The following is a 16,637-nucleotide window of genomic DNA, read 5'->3' as shown; positions in this document are numbered from 1 at the left end:
GAGTTCAAAACAGTCACGAGTTAGTTGGAATCCGTTGGTATTATTTTTGAGGATGAGGTCAGGGCGTTATTGATCTTGTCTAGTTTATCAAACAGTTGAGATGATTTGGTGATTGCCGTGAGTAATTCTTTAGGGTCGACAAAGCTGAAATTCGATGATGTAGCCGATCTAATTCTCAACGAAGAATCTAGAAGAAAGACATTAGGAATTTCAGGAGAGTTAGGGAATACTCTAAACATTAAAGGAAAAGGAAGATCGCTAAACAAAGGAGGCAATAAACACAGACGTTCTAAGTCAAGGAAGAAGTCCAAGGGACCGAAAGACAAAGATGGGTGTTGACATTGTGGGAAGAAAGGGCACATGAAATGTGATTGCAAGTGCTTAAGAAACAAGATGGAAGCTCTTAAGGTGGGAAGGATTCAGTGAATCTATCTGAGGAGAGTGACACAGAGGCGTTGATTTTGTTTCTTGATGCGAGAATGAGTCTTTGGTCATAGACTCAGGTGCTTCATTTCATGTCACTTCATGTAAGGAAATTCTGCGTGATTATATGTCAAGTGAGTTCAAGAGAGTCTATCTAGGTGATGATAAGACATGCAGTATTGTTGGAAAGGGAAACGTTCATATAAAACGATTTTGAAATTGAATGATGTCAGACATGTACCAAGTTTGAAACAGAACTTAATCTCAGTGGGGCATTTGGCCGATACCGGATATGCGACGACATTCACTAGTGATTCCTGGAAGATCACAAAAGGTGCCTTAGTGATATCGCGAGGCAAAAAGGGAGGTACTTTATATGTGACTTTAGGATTGTATAGTTCACTCGCAGTCGCATCAACATGAGTAAATGAGTACTTATGGCATTAGAGGTTGGGACATATGAGTGAGAAAGGGATGAAAGTGCTATTGTCAAAAGGAAAGCTACCAGGGCTAAAGTCTATTGACTTCAAATTTTACGAGGACTACATGACAAGCAGAAGAGGATAAGTTTCAAGAAGACAGGACGCGCTCCAAAGACCCATCTATTGGAACTTGTATACATTGGGGACTAGCACAGGTATCATCTCTTGGTGGCTCAAGTTATTTCGTTTCTTTTATTGATGATTCTAATAGAAAACTGTAGGTTTATTTCTTAAACCACAAATCTGATGTATTTGATGTATTTAAGAAGTGAAAAGTAATGGTAAAAAATGAAACAGGTAAAACAGTAAAATGTCTTATAAAGACCCCATCCATTCTATCTCATTTTCCATGTATATGTGCATGATGATCGATGCCCTTAGCTATACCTGGATTAGCTGTTCATAGTACATACCTGACTGACCGGAACCCCAAGACCTTGAAACCTATGTCATATCGACCCCCCGTCGCCGTGATTGTGGAGGTACCACCTGTGCGTCGGTATGATACTCCGTTAGTGAGATACACCCTGAAGAATAATAAGTGTATCATGTGTGCATGGTGCTATGTATTTCATTTCACACATGTGCACAACACATGCCATGCACACATGCACATGCCACACATGGGTGAGAGAATCTCTACCCATGTGTATGATGTCACACACCCATACCTCTCCTCTCTCATGTGGATGAAAAGTCAACCTTTCTCCATACCATTCACTATGCATGACATCATCACACCATGCCATCCCATGCTCTTTTAATCCAACATTAATTACAAAGCATGAATTAATTACTATAATCCTAGCCTAAGCTAATATTAATCACATTAGCCTAACTTAACCAAAAATTTATCCATTTGTTTATAAATACCCCTCTATCCCTTAGCATTTCACCATTTTCCATAGCGAGAGAGAGAGGAGTGATCTTGGTGGGCCATCAACTCCATCAATCTCATCCCTTCCATCCATCTCAACCTTTAATTCCATCCCTTCCATCCATCTCAACCTTTAATTCCATCCCTTCCATCCATCTCAACAATCCATGTAATTCATCAAGGTGAGTACACCCACCCTACTCATTCTTATTTTGTTTTCGTTGTGTTTTTGCATGGTGGAGATGATGTTGATTATAATGATGTGATTAATGGTGTGGATGTATAGGAGAATATATGTAAAAAGATGGTTAATAGTGGTGATGTTATTATGATAATGATGTGAATAATGGTGTGGATGTATGAGAGAAAATATACAACACTTCAATTGTTATAGGCTTAATGTGGGACCCATTGATAATGGGTCCCACCAGAATTTTGTAGGCCATCCAAACTGTCCAAAGTGTGGCCCATTGGGCTGGCCACATACTCACACATATACACATGTGACACACACCACATTTACATTAAATAAATAAATAAATAAAAACAACAAAAAAAGGGAAGAAAAGAGAATGGACGCTGGACGCTGCAGCAAGCAGTGTCCGACTGCTTTTGAATAAAAGGGTTGGGCTGTAGGTCCACAACGGGCCCCACCCATGATGTATATCTTTAATCCATGCCGTCCATCTGATTTCCCAGCTCATTTTAGGCATTGAGCCGAAAAATGAAGCCAATCCAAATCTCTGGTAGGCCACACCATCAAAAGGATTATTTTAATAGTAATAAACTGTTAAGGCCCGCTGTAACGTTCCTATACACAAAAAAATATCAAATATTAGACTCATTAAGCCCATCACGAATCAGGGAACCTAGTAGGCGGAGTGGATCGTCGTGATGTCGGCGCTACCTATGAAAAACCATGGAAAAACAGAAAAACAAAACAAAAAAAAAATGTATAGCAAAGGGCGTCAGCCCATTGCTGACAACCAGCGTCTAGAGGATGTTGGAGCTTGTAACGGGTAGGGAAATGGGCCCCACCTTGATGCTTGTCGAGCATCTACACCGTGCATTTGATGGGTCCCCTTTAAAAATGGTACACCCCTGAAAATCAGCCATACACGGAACTAAGGTGGCCCACACCATCTAAAATCATGTGAAGACATGTTAAAACATATAAGAGCACTCATTGGGGCCCACCTGAAATTTGGATGCATCTGAAACTTAGACTGACCCCCCCCCCCAAAAAAAAAAAAAAGTGGGATACACATAATAGATGGACTAGATCTCTAAAGTGACCCACCTTAATGAGAAATATACAAAAAATAAAAATAAAATAAAATAACATAAAAGAAAAGGGCGTGGAGGAGGTTTTGTGGGGCTGATCATGGTCACACCATGATGTATGTGTTAAATCCACACCATTCATCCATCTTACTTGCCCCATTTATTGCATGGTCCCAAAAAGCAGGCCGATTAGAAGTTCATGTAGGCCATGCCACTCAGACAGTGGGAATTGTACTAAAAATACTTAGATTTTTCTAGGGCCCACCTTGGTGATGAAAGGTATATCTGGGCCATTCATCCACTCCTTCGGACCATTTTAAGTCATGAGTAAAAGAATGAGGCAGATCCGTGCGTTAGGTGGACCACACTATAAGAAATAGTGGGAATTAAAAATCCCTACTATTAAATCCTTTGAGTTCTACCGTGATGTGTAACAACCATCGAAGTTGGGTCGGTCATTAGACCGTGGAGCCAACTCATTACATTTATTTTATATCCAATGTCTATGGGACCCACAATTATACAAAATATAATAATAATAATAATAATAAGGAAAGGGAATTGCATGCTTACCAATGAAAACTTCTCTGGACATAATGTGATGCATGTGAAGCCCACCTAGGTGCATGTGTTGTATACCCACACTGCCTATATTTTCCAGTCACTTGGGAAGTGGGCCCACCTCCTGCTCGTGGACACAAAATGAAGTAGAACTCAATTTTAGGTAGGCTATGCTGTAAGTAGAAACAGTGGTAACAACCATTGGAAATTATTGGGCTATAGTGTGCCCCTTATATGTTGAGATGCTTCCTTGACCATGGACTCTACCTTGTAGTATGATGTAGATCCATGCCATTCATCGATTTATTCTTATCATTTTAGGGTATGGTCCCATAGACTAGTCAGATCCAAATCTCATACCACGGGAGCAATATTGATCATTTGTCCACTGTTAAATATTTTCTAGAGCTGCAACAATGTTTGTAAGAAATCTATCCATCTATTCTTTTTAACTGATCATGGACCACCTAATATACATGTTTTACCAGCCATTCATCTATTTTGATTAGATCATTTTAGAGTGTGGGGCTACCTATATATTTACTATAATCTAAGTTGTCTTCATGGTGCCTATTGTAATAGTTATTCCTCATTTAGTCCGTCAGTTGGTAGGAATCATGTGGATCACTACACTATAGGAATTTGGGATCTTGGATGGCCCAACTAGTAGTGTGGATTGGTTGAAGTTGTGTGGACCACCACATGGGAGTACTTGATTTTTATAGCCACCTAACTGTATGAAAATTGAGGCAATTATGTGACTACTTGTCTAAGTAGATTTATGATTGTTGTGGCCCTTAACTATATGATCACTAACGGGATGAATGATAACTAGATTTGACAAAATGGTACTGAATATGTAGCTCATAAATCTTATGATCATGCGTGATGTGGATATCCGTGAATCATGTGGGTGTATGGGGAATGTGTGGCCCAACCATATGATCAAGTGGTGCTTTGGTGGCTAATAAATTATGTGAAATTGTGGTACTGGCTACCTGACTACATAAAAATTTATTAAAGTGGTTGCCCCATTATGCGAAATATGGTATAATAATAATAATAATAAGTAACTATCTCACCTTAAGTCCCTTATTACGACAAGTAGAGTGAAATTTGTGTGGCCACTCAATGATACGGACTTCTGATAATGGAGTGGCCATAAAACCATGTGGGCATATGAGAATTGTGTGATTACTCAAACTCATGGACTATGCTGATGGTGTAACCTCTTCTGTATGTGAACTTAGGGTGTGTGTCAGATTGATTATGTACCTTACCTTAATGTGAGTATTGCATATTTCACTATTTATCCATTAGGCTCGCTAATTCTAAAATAACCTAGATCCAATTTCTAAATAAGTCAAACGACATGAAATAGTGTTAATTGAACGTATAACTTTCGAACACTTGTGAACCTACTCAATGTACATATTTTATTTGCACTGTTCAATTGTTTTACCAACCAAACAGTTCGATCATGAAGCCCGCTGTCATGTGCCTTGTACATCTGAACTGTTCTTTCGTGTACTACCTTAATGAGTGTGAGTTACCTATACTATCTACTTATTGGGACCCACCGTAACGTTTGTGTGTGTACCAATCTTCTTGCATGACCACTTGGAAGTAGGATGCACTACATTATATGAGATAAACCCGCATTATCCAACTGTGACTAACTCTTATGTGTATATTATATACTAAGTCATTCTACTTAGGGCTCGCTATATCTTATGAAGTTTACCTATGCCTTCCAAACCATTGTAAAATTATTATGATAATTATTTGTAAATCCAATCTACTAACAACCCACGTGAAGGTGAAGTCTACTACATTATATGAGTTTTGCCCGCACCATTCATCATGTGGCTCATTTTCTATATGTTATGTCTAAGCCTTTCATCTCATAATCACTTAGTGCATGTACTTTGCGTCACCACCACTCATTAACCATAAGGCCCAATTAGGGTATAACCATGTGGTCCCAATAGAAGAAAATCTTATTGAGCCAAAGCCACTAATGGAATATCTATCTTGTAAAGGATATGGTGTAACTCTTATTACAATTAATGTTTGTAATTATGATAGTTATGGATGATATTAATGATGTCAGTGATTGTGGTTAATAAAAGTAAATGATTTAATAATTGATTAATGTTGTTCCACTTCCTAGCATACTAAATTCATCTACTTAACTATGTTGATATTGATCATACTCATGTACTATGGAATGATGGTATGTGCAAGTGTACTTTAATACATTTATTCAGGTGTAAGACATGTCCTCTTTAGTTTGGTCACATGATCATGGATTGATATAGTTGATAGTGGCATATGATGATTATACGTCATTTTTGCCTTAAAGGTTAGGCCGACCCTAAATTCACACTACCAAAAAAAGGGGCAAAGGCTACAGATAAAATTCGTTGCTATAGACCTATGGCTATGGTTTTAGTCCGTATCTAGTCCGTGGCACGACTGTAGTCGTAGGTGCCGTAACAATAGGTTTAGAACCTATGGCTACGGATTTAATCCGTAGCTATAGGTTACAACAGCTACAAATATAATCCGTAGCAATTATATCTGTACCGAAAACTTCAAACAACTATGGATATTATTTGTAGCTAAAAGTCTGTAGCAATATGCCAAAATTGAAAAGGCTACACCTGTCTGATTAGTGGTTATGGTCAATATCCGTAGCTATTTTGTACATTAAAAAATTATATATAATCATTTGTTCATTCAATTACCACCTGTACAATCATTCATTCATTCAATTACAATCCTTCATTCAATCAATTACAATTACAATCAATTACAATCCAATTCATTCAATCAATTACACTTACAATCAATTACAATCCAATTCATTCAATCAATTACAGTTACAATTACAATAATGCTGAAGATACAAATCTTTGGCTTCATTAGAGAAATGTGCTCGACTTCACCCTGAAATTTCAACAGTTTCGTATATTTCATCATCCTACAAACAGTCATGTCATTCATAAATTAGAATGCCCATTGGGAAAAAGAAAGACAAAGTGAAAGAAGTGCATCATGTATAACCACTTTTTTTTCTTAATGAATTAAAAAAAAAAACTCAAAGAGGAATGAAATTGACACAAAAGAAATGGTCTCACCATATGATTATAGGTTTTGGTTTAGGTTTAGGTTATAGGTTTAGGTTAAGGTTAAGTTATAGGTTATAATTAAGTTTAGGTTATAGGTTAAGGTTTAGGTTATAGGTTTTGGTTTAGGTTTAGGTTAAGGTTTAGGTTTAGGTTATAGGTTTAGGTTTAGGTTATAGGTTATAGCATTAGGGAACTTGATTATAGGTTAAGGTTTAGGTTTATGAAATTGGGTTCGGGTTTGGGATCGGGTTTAGGTTTGGGTTTTCAAGTTTAGGTTTAGGTTAAGGAGTTAAGATTATGACTAGGTGTAGGTTTGGGTTTAAGGATTTAAGAATACATTTAGGTTTTAAGTTTAGGTTTAAGTTAAAGGTTTAGGGAAAGGTTATAGGTTTAGGTTTAGGTTTAGGTTTAGGTTATAAGTTATAACTTTAGGGAATTGAGATTGGGTTATGGTTTAGGTTTAGAAAATCGGGTTCAGGATTGGGTTTAAGTTTGGGTTTTGAAGTTTAGGTTTAGGTTTAGGTTAGGGAGTTGAGATTAGGATTAGGTGTAGGTTTAGGTTTAGGGAATTGAGTTTAGGTTATAGGTTTAGGGAGAGGTTAGGTTTAGGTTATAGGTTATAGGTTTTGGGATTTGGGAATAGTTTTAGGTTATAAGTATAGGTTTAGGCTAGGTTATAGGTTAAGGTTTAGGGATTTGAGTTTAGGTTATAGGATTAGGTTACGGTTTAGGTTTAGGTTATAAGTTTTGGAATTTGAGAATGGGTTTGGGTTTAGGTTATAGGTTTTGGTCTAGGTTATAGGTTATTGGATTTGAGAATGGGTTCGGGTTCAGGTTATAGGTTTTGATTTTGGTTTAGGTTATAGGTTTTGATTTAGGTTATAGGTTATAGGTTTATGTTAAGGTTTAGGTTTAGGTTATAGGTTTTGGGAATTGAGAATGAGTTCAGGTTTATGTTATAGGTTTTGGTTTTGGTTTAGGTTATAGGTTTAGGTTTAGGTTTAGGTTATAGGTTTTGGGATTTAAGAATGGGTTCGGGCTTAGGTTATAGGTTTTGGTTTTGGTTCAGGTTATAGGTTTTGGTTTATATTATAGGTTATAGGTTAAGGTTAAGGTTTAGGTTTAGATTATAAGTTTTGGGATTTGAGAATGAGTTCGGGTTTAGGTTATAGGTTTGATTTTGGTTTAGGTTATAGGTTATGGAATTTGAGAATCGGTTCAGGTTTAGGTTAAAGGTTTTGAGTTTGGGTTTAGGTTTAGGTTTAAGTTTGGGTTTTCAAGTTTAGGTTTAGGTTTAGGTTGGGGAGTTGAGATTAGGATTAGGTGTAAGTTCAGCTTTAGGGAATTGAGTTTAGGTTTAGGTTAGGGAGTTGAGATTAGGATTAGGTGTAAGTTTAGCTTTAGGGAATTGAGTTTAGGTTATAGGTTTAGGGAAATGTTAGGTTTAGGTTATATGTTTTGGGATTTAGGAATAGTTTTAGGTTATAAGTATAGGTTTAGGTTAGGTTATAGGTTAAGGTTTAGGGATTTGAGTTTAGGTTATAGGTTTAGGTTTAGGTCTAGGTTTAGGTTTAGGGAATTGAGTTTAGGTTATAGGTTTAGGGAAAGGTTAGGTTTAGGTTATAGGTTTTAGGATTTGAGAATAGTTTTAGGTTATAAGTATAGGTTTAGGTTAAGTTATAAGTTAAGGTTTAAGGATTTGAGTTTAGGTTATAGGATTAGGTTTAGGTTTAGGTTTAGGGATTTGAGTTTAGGTTATAGGTTTAGGTTTAGGTTTTAGGTTTAGGTTTAGCTTTAGGTTTGGGTTTTGGGATTTGAGAATGGGTTCAGGTTTAGGTTATAGATTTTGGTTTCGGTTTAGGTTATAGGTTTTGGGATTTGATAATGGGTTCGGGTTTAGGTTATAGGTTTTGGTTTAGGTTTAGGCTACAGGTTTTGATTTAGGTTATAGGTTAACAGTTTAGGTTAAGGTTTAGGTTTAGGTTATTGGTTTTCGGATTTGAGAATGGGTTCGGGTTTAGGCTATAGGTTTTGGTTTTGGTTTTGGTTATAGGTTTTGGTTTAGGTTTTAGGTTATAGGTTTAGGTTTAGGTTATAGGTTATAGGATTTGAAAATGGGTTCGGGTTTAAGATATAGGTTTTGGTTTTGGTTTAGGTTATATGTTTGGATTTAGGTTCCTTGTTATAGGTTTAGGTTATAGGTTATAGGTTTAGGGAAAGGTTATAGGTTTTAATTTAGGTTATAGGTTTTAGGTTTAGGTTTTAGGTTTAGGTTTTGGTTTTGATTTAAGTTATAGATTATAGGTTTAGGTTAAGGTTTAGGTTATAGGTTTTGGGATTTGAGAATGGGTTCGGGTTTAGGTTATAGGTTTTGGTTTTAGTTTAGGTTATACGTTTTGGTTATAGGTTATAGGTTTAGGTTAAGGTTTAGGTTTAGGTTGGTTATAGGTTATAGGTTTAGGTTAAGGTTTAGGTTTAGGTTATAGGTTTTGGGATTTGAGAATGGGTTCGGGTTTAGGTTATAGGTTTTGGTTTTGGTTTAGGTTTTAGGTTTTAGGATTTGAGAATGGGTTTGGCTTTAGGTTATAGGTTTTGGTTTTGGTTTAGGTTTAGGTTATAGGTTTTTGGATTTGAGAATGGGTTATGGTTTAGGTTTCGAAAATCGGGTTCAGTTTCAGGATTGGGTTTAAGTTTGGGTTTTCAAGTTTAGGTTTAGGTTTAGGTTAGGGAGTTGAGATTAGGATTAGGTGTAGGTTTAGCTTTAGGAAATTGAGTTTAGGTTATAGGTTTAGGGAAAGGTTAGGTTTAGGTTATATGTTTTGGGATTTAGGAATAGTTTTAGATTATAAGTATAAGTTTATGTTAGGTTATAGGTTAAGGTTTATGGATTTGAGTTTAGGTTATAGGTTTAGGTTTAGGTCTAGGTTTAGCTTTGGGGAATTGAGTTTAGGTTATAAGTTTTGGGATTTGAGAATAGTTTTAGGTTATAAGTATAGGTTTAGGTTAGGTTATAGGTTAAGGTTTAGGGATTTGAGTTTAGGTTATAGGATTAGGTTTAGGTTTAGGTTTAGGGATTTGAGTTTAGGTTATAGGTTTAGGTTTAGGTTTTAGGTTTAGGTTTAGGTTTAGGTTTAGGTTTGGGTTTTGGGATTTGAGAATGGGTTCGGGTTTAGGTTATAGGTTTTGGTTTTGGTTTAGGTTATAGGTTTTGGGATTTAATAATGGGTTCGGGTTTAGGTTATAGGTTTTGGTTTTGGTTTAGGTTATAGGTTTTGATTTAGGTTACAGGTTAACGGTTTAGGATGAGGTTTAAGTTTAGGTTATAGGTTTTAGGTTTTGAGAATGGGTTCGAGTTTAGGCTATAGGTTTTGGTTTTGGTTTAGGTTATAGTTTTTGGTTTAGGTTTAGGTTTAGGTTTAGGTTATAGGTTATAGGATTTGAGAATGGGTTCGGGTTTAGGATATAGGTTTTCGTTTTGGTTTAGGTTATATGTTTTGATTTAGGTTATAGGTTATAGGTTTAGGTTTTGGTTTTGATTTAGCTTATAGGTTTTTGGATGTGAGAATGGGTTCGGGTTTAGGCTATAGGTTTTGGTTTTGGTTTAGATTATAGTTTTTGGTTTAGGTAATAGGTTTTAGGTTTAGGTTTAGGTTTTGGTTATAGGTTATAGGAATTGAGAATGGGTTCGGGTTTAGGTTATAGGTTTTGGTTTTGGTTTAGGTTATAGGTTTTGATTTAGGTTATAGGTTATAGGTTTAGGTTTTAGGTTTAGGTTTTGGTTTTGATTTAGGTTATAGGTTATAGGTTTAGGTTAAGGTTTAGGTTTAGGTTATAGGTTTTGATTTAGGTTATCGGTTTAGGTTTAGGTTTTGATTTAGGTTTTAGGTTTTTGGATTTGAGAATGGGTTCAGGTTTAGGCTATTAGTTTTGGTTTTGGTTTAGGTTATAGGTTTTAGGTTTAGGTTTAGGTTTAGGTTATAGGTTATAGGATTTGATGATGGGTTCGGGTTTAAGTTATAGGTTTTGATTTTGGTTTTGGTTATAGGTTTTTATTTAAGTTATAGGTTATAGGTTTAGGTTTTAGGCTTAGGTTTTGGTTTTGATTTCGGTTATAGGTTATAGGTTTAGTTTAAGGTTTAGGGAAAGGTTATAGGTTTTGATTTAGGTTATAGGTCGTAGGTTTTGGTTATAGGTTTAGGTTTTGGTTTTGATTTAGGTTATAGGTTTTTAGATCTGATAATGGGTTCGGGTTTAGGCTATTGGTTTTGGTTTAGGTTTAGGTTATTGGTTTTGGTTTAGGTTATAGGTTTTAGGTTTTGGTTTAGGTTTAGGTAGAGGTTATAGGTTATAGGATTTGAGAATGGGTTCGGGTTTAGGTTATAGGTTTTGGTTTTGGTTTAGGTTATAGGTTTTGATTTAGGTTATAGGTTATAGGTTTAGGTTTTAGGTTTAGGTTTTGGTTTTGATTTAGGTTATAGGTTATAGGTTTAGGTTAAGGTTTAGGGAAAGGTTATAGGTTTTGATTTAGGTTATAGGTTGTAGGTTTAGGTTTTGGTTTTGATTTAGGTTATAGGTTATAGGTTTAGGTTATGGTTTAGGTTTAGGTTTAGGTTATAGGTTTTGGGATTTGAGAATGGGTTCGGGTTTAGGTTACAGGTTTTGGTTTTGGTTTAGATTATAGGTTTTGGTTTAGGTTATAGGTTATAGGTTTAGGTTAAGGTTTCAGTTTAGCTTATAGGTTTTGGAATTTGAGAATGAGTTCGGGTTTAGGTTATAGGTTTTGGTTTTGGTTTAGGTTATAGGTTTTAGGATTTGAGAATGCGTTCGGGTTTAGGTTATAGGTTTTGGTTTAGGTTTAGGTTATAGGTTTTGGAATTTGAGAATGGGTTCGGGTTTAGGTTATAGGTTTTGGTTTCGGTTATAGGTTACAGGTTTAGGTTAAGGTTTCGTTTTAGGTTATAGGTTTTGGGATTTGATAATGGGTTTAGGTTTAGGTTATAGGTTTTGGTTTTGGTTTAGGTTATAGGTTTTGGGATTTGTGAATCGGTTCGGGTTTAGGTTATAGGTTTTGGTTTTGGTTTAGGTTTAGGTTATAGGTTTTTAGATTTGAGAATGGGTTATGATTTTGGTTTCGGAAATCGGGTTAAGGTTCGGGATTGGGTTTAAGTTTGGGTTTTCAAGTTTAGGTTTAGGTTTAGGTTAGGGAGTTGAGATTAGGTTGGGTTTTCAAGTTTAAGTTTAAGTTTGGGTTTTCAAGTTTAGGTTAAGGTTATAGGTTATAGGTTTTTTGTATTTGTAAATGGGTTCGGGTTTAGGCTATTGGTTTTGGTTTTGGTTTAGGTTATAGGTTTTGGTTAAGGTTATAGGTTTTAGGTTTAGGTTTAGGTTTTGATTTAGATTATAGGTTATAAGTTTAGGTTAAGGTTTAAGTTTAGGTTATAGGTTTTAATTTAGGTTGTAGGTTATAGGTTATAGGTTTAGGTTTTAGGTTTAGGTTTAGGTTTTGGTTTTGATTTAGGTTATATGTTTAGGTTAAGGTTTAGGTTTATGTTATAGGTTTTTGGATTTGAAAATGGGTTCGGGTTTAGGTTAAGGGTGTGGTCCCTGCAAATACAAATATAAACATGGCCTGTCCAAATGGCCAGGCCCTTCCAATGTCGTCCATAGGAAATGGATAGCTTCATCATGGTCATAACAGCGGTTCCCACCTTCCAGGGTCCCCCGCTCATCCGGATAGCTCCGTCGCACATCCGGGTCTGCTCCATTAATTTCCAGCTAATACATAAACACGGCCTGTCCAAATGGCCAGCCCCTCTAATGTCGTCCATAGGAAATGGACACCTTCATCATGGTCATAACAGCGGTTGCCACCTTCCAGGACCCCCGCTCTTCCGGATAGCTCCGACACACATCTGGGTCTGCTCCATCAATTTCGAGCAAATACATAAATACGGCCTATCTAAATGGCTAGGCCATTCTAATCATGTGCATTCTTGACAAGAGACGTACCAGATGCTTGAATCTGAAATATGCATTTACACATAAAATGGCATTGAGAATCGCTTCTCAAAACCGCAGACTATTTTGTTTTGAAACTCGTTTATCTCACCTAAAATCCTGTCACATAATGAATAATTGTAACCACAATGATAACTATTGTGAATGCACTATAATGAACAAATTATTATTATTATAGATAACTGTAATTACAACATAGATATCATGCACATGATATCACATAATGTATTGTTTGATGAACTACACGTGCATTCTTGACAAGAGAAGTACCAGATGCTTGAACCTGAAATATACAGCTCCAATCCTCCCACATGCAACATCCACCTGAAAGAATGCATATAACCGTCATGCTTGAGTAATCAATACAAGTGGCAATATAATCAAGCTAGAAAAACTAAATGTACATATAGATGAACAGATCCAGAAACATACATGCTTCAACAACAAAATAAACCGCATCATCTTCTAAGTATTACAAATAAACGACAATCCCATAATCATGCTGCCAGGATGAGTTCAATTGTTGATTTATGAAGCTGAATGCGAGCCATTGAAGTTAATCATTTTATGCTCTATTTGGTTGCCACTTCAAAGTAATTTCATCTCATTTAGTTAACAGTATTATGTATTAGAGATCATAGTTTAGTTTATGAAAATTGTGGGTTATCAAGAGTTTTTTATCCTTATGGAAATCTCTAATACACAATTAACGTTAGGATGCCTTTGGTTGCACCAATTGAAATTTCATGATATTTCACCATGAATTAGTCTAGTTTGGTGAAATTTTTCATGAAATTTGGTGCAACCCAATACACCTTATATAAAATGAGATGGACTCATTTTTAAGTAGTAGCCAAACAGGGCCTTATCCATTAAAACTAGCCAAATAGGGCCTTATCCATTAAGGTTTAGGTTATAGGTTATAGGTTATAAGTATAGGTTTAGGTTTAGGTTTAGGTTTAGGAAATTGGGTTCAGGTTTGGGATTGGGTTTAAGTTTGAGTTTTCAAGTTTAGGTTTAGGTTTAGGTTAGGGAGTTGAGATTAGGATTAGGTGTAGGTTTAGGTTTAGGGATTTGAGAATACATTTAGGTTTTAGGTTTAGGTTTAGGTTTTAAGTTTAAGTTATAGGTTTAGGTTTAGGTTTAGGTTATAGGCTATGAGTTTTGGTTATAGGTTATAGGTTATAGGTTTTGGTTTAGGTTAAGGTTATAGGTTTAGGTTTAGGTTTGGGTTATAGGTTTAGGTTAGGTTTAGGTTTAGGTTAAGGGTATAGGTTATATGTTTAGGTTAAGCTTTAGGGATTCGGGTTCGGGTTCGGGTTCAGGTTTGGGTTCAGGTTTAGGTTATAGGTTTTGGTTTAGGTTATAAGTTATATATTTAGGTTAAGGTTTAGGTTTAGGTTATGGGTTTTGGGATTTGAGAATAGGTTTAGGTTATAAGTATAGGTTTAGGTTGGGTTATAGGTTAAGGTTTAGGTTATAGGTTATAAGTATAGGTTTATGTTTAGGTTAAGGTCTAGGTTTAGGTTATAGGTATAGGTTTTGGGATTTAAGAATAGGTTTAGGTTAAGGTTATAAGTATAGGTTATAGGTTAAGGTTTAGGTTTAGGAAATCGGGTTCGGGTTCGGGATTGGGTTTAAGTTTGAGTTTTCAAGTTTAGGTTTAGGTTTAGGTTAGGGAGTTGAGATTATGATTAGGTGTAGGTTTAGGTTTAGGGATTTGAGAATACATTTAGGTTTTAGGTTTAGGTTATAAGTTTAGGTTTAGGTTTTAGTTTTAGGTTAAGGTTTGGTTATAGGTTATAAGTTTAGGTTATAGGTTATAGGTTATAGGTTTAGGTTATAGATTATAGGTTTTGGTTTAGGTTAAAGTTATAGGTTTAGGTTTAGGTTTAGGTTATAGGTTTAGGTTAGGTTTAGGTTTAGGTTATTGGTTAGGTTATATGTTTAGGCTAAGGTTTAGGGATTTGAGTTCAGGTTCTGGTTTGAGTTATAGGTTTTGGTTTAGGTTATAGGCTATAGGTTTAGGTTTAGGTTATGGGTTTTGGGATTTGAGAATAGGTTTAGGTTGGGTTATAGGTTAAGGTTTAGGTTTAGGTTATAGGGTTTGGGAATTGAGAATAGGTTTAGGTTATAAGTTTAGGTTTAGGTTGGGTTATAGGTTAAGGTTTAGGTTTAGGTTATAGGTGTAGGTTATAGGTTAAGGGATTCGGGTTCGGGTTCGGGTTTGGGTTCGGGTTTAGATTATAGGTTTTGGTTTAGGTTATAAGTTATAGGTTTAGGTTAAGGTTTAGGTTTAGGTTATGAGTTATGGGATTTGAGAATAGGTTTAGGTTGGGTTATAGGTTAAGGTTTAGGTTTAGGTTATAGGGTTTGGGAATTGAGAATAGGTTTAGGTTATAAGTTTAGGTTTAAGTTGGGTTATAGGTTAAGGTTTAGGTTTAGGTTATAGGTTTTGGGATTTGAGAATAGGTTTAGGTTATAAGTTTAGGTTTAGGTTGGGTTATAAGTTAAGGTTTAGGTTTTGGTTATAGGTTTTGGTTTAGGTTAAGGTTATAGGTTTAGGTTTAGGTTAAGGTTTAGGTTTAGGTTATAGGTTTAAATTAAGGTATAGGTTTAGGTTATAAGTTATTTGATATAGGTCATAGCTTTTAGGAATTGAGAATAGGTTATGGTTTAGGTTATAGGTTTTGGTTTAGGTTAAGGTTATAGGTTTAGGTTTAGGTTAAGATTTAGGTTTAGGTTATAGGTTTAGGTTAAGGTTTAGGTTTAGGTTATAGGTTATATGATATAGGTTATAGCTTTTAGGAATTGAGAATAGGTTAAGTTTTAGGTTTAGGAAATCGGATTCTAGTTTGGGATCGGGTTTACGCTTGGGTTTTCAAGTTTAGGTTTCAGTTTACGTTAGAGAGTTGAGATTAGGATTAGGTGTAGGTTTAGGTTTAGGGTTTGAGAATACATTTAAGTTTCAAGTTATAGGTTTAGGTTTAGGTTAAGGTTAGGTTATAGGTTATAGGTTATAGGTTATAGGTTATAGGTTATAGGTTTTGGTTTAGGTTAAGGTTATAGGTTTAGGTTTAGGTTTAGGTTTAGGTTTATGTTATAGGTTTAGGTTTAGGTTATAGGTTATATGTTATAGGTTATAGCTTTTAGGAATTGAGAATAGGTTAAGGTTTAGGTTTAAGAAATCGGGTTTGGGTTTGGAATCGGGTTTAGGTTTAGGTTTAGTTGAACCTGAGAAAACAAATCCCAAACAAATGAATTAATTTCATATATTATCGAATGCTAAGAATTTATCAAAGCCAAACAAAAGGTTTTTCTTTTTCTTTTTTTTTAAAAAGGGGGTCAACATATTAAGAATTTAGTTAAAAACTGTCTAAGAAAATCATCTTACATGCAAATCCATACATAAGAAAATAACATAAGTTTCATAAGAGGGAAGTATTTCAGCATTCAATGAGTATATCCATAGGAGCTTTCCAGTTGTGCAATGAACAATGGTCCATTGCCAACTCGACAGTAAATGTGGCTATACAGTCAGTGAATCCTGACTGTCTAAATGGTTGGCACTAGTATGGATGGCCCATGGTATAAAGGCCAATCTAACTGAAAAAATAATAGCAAGCAGTTAAAAAACTTCCCCCTTCCTAATACAAAGTTAAAAGGACTTGAATCAATGATACAATATCCTCAGATACTATTACCTACATGGACTTGAATAAAAAAATAAAATAGAAGATACAATGGAATATTGATTTTTGGTTGAATGTAACTATGGTTATACTTTCTTTCTTCCCTTTGTAATTGTTGTCCACGATCTTTCCATCTTGGAGATTTTGGTTCATGCCAATCTAAACT

The 16,637-nt window shown here is 35.4% G+C and overlaps 1 long non-coding RNA gene across 2 annotated transcripts; it reads right to left on the bottom strand.

The window, feature by feature from the left end:
- Nucleotides 1-6,301: 6,301 nt before the first annotated feature.
- On the bottom strand, nt 6,302-13,111 carry LOC131225811 (uncharacterized). 2 transcript variants are annotated; one of them, XR_009161562.1, is made up of 3 exons: nt 13,050-13,111; nt 12,771-12,870; nt 6,302-6,613 (listed from the first exon to the last, which is right to left on the bottom strand). It is a non-coding gene; the product is annotated as an uncharacterized LOC131225811 (long non-coding RNA). The 2 variants fall into 2 exon arrangements; XR_009161561.1 differs by lacking the exon at nt 13,050-13,111 and having other exon boundaries at nt 12,771-12,920.
- Nucleotides 13,112-16,637: the final 3,526 nt, after the last annotated feature.

The sequence above is a fragment of the Magnolia sinica genome, chromosome 14, assembly GCF_029962835.1.
Source record: "Magnolia sinica isolate HGM2019 chromosome 14, MsV1, whole genome shotgun sequence".
Classification (NCBI taxonomy): domain Eukaryota; kingdom Viridiplantae; phylum Streptophyta; class Magnoliopsida; order Magnoliales; family Magnoliaceae; genus Magnolia; species Magnolia sinica.
Note: the sequence above shows the minus strand (reverse complement) of the source record. Positions and strands in the feature narration are given on the sequence as shown.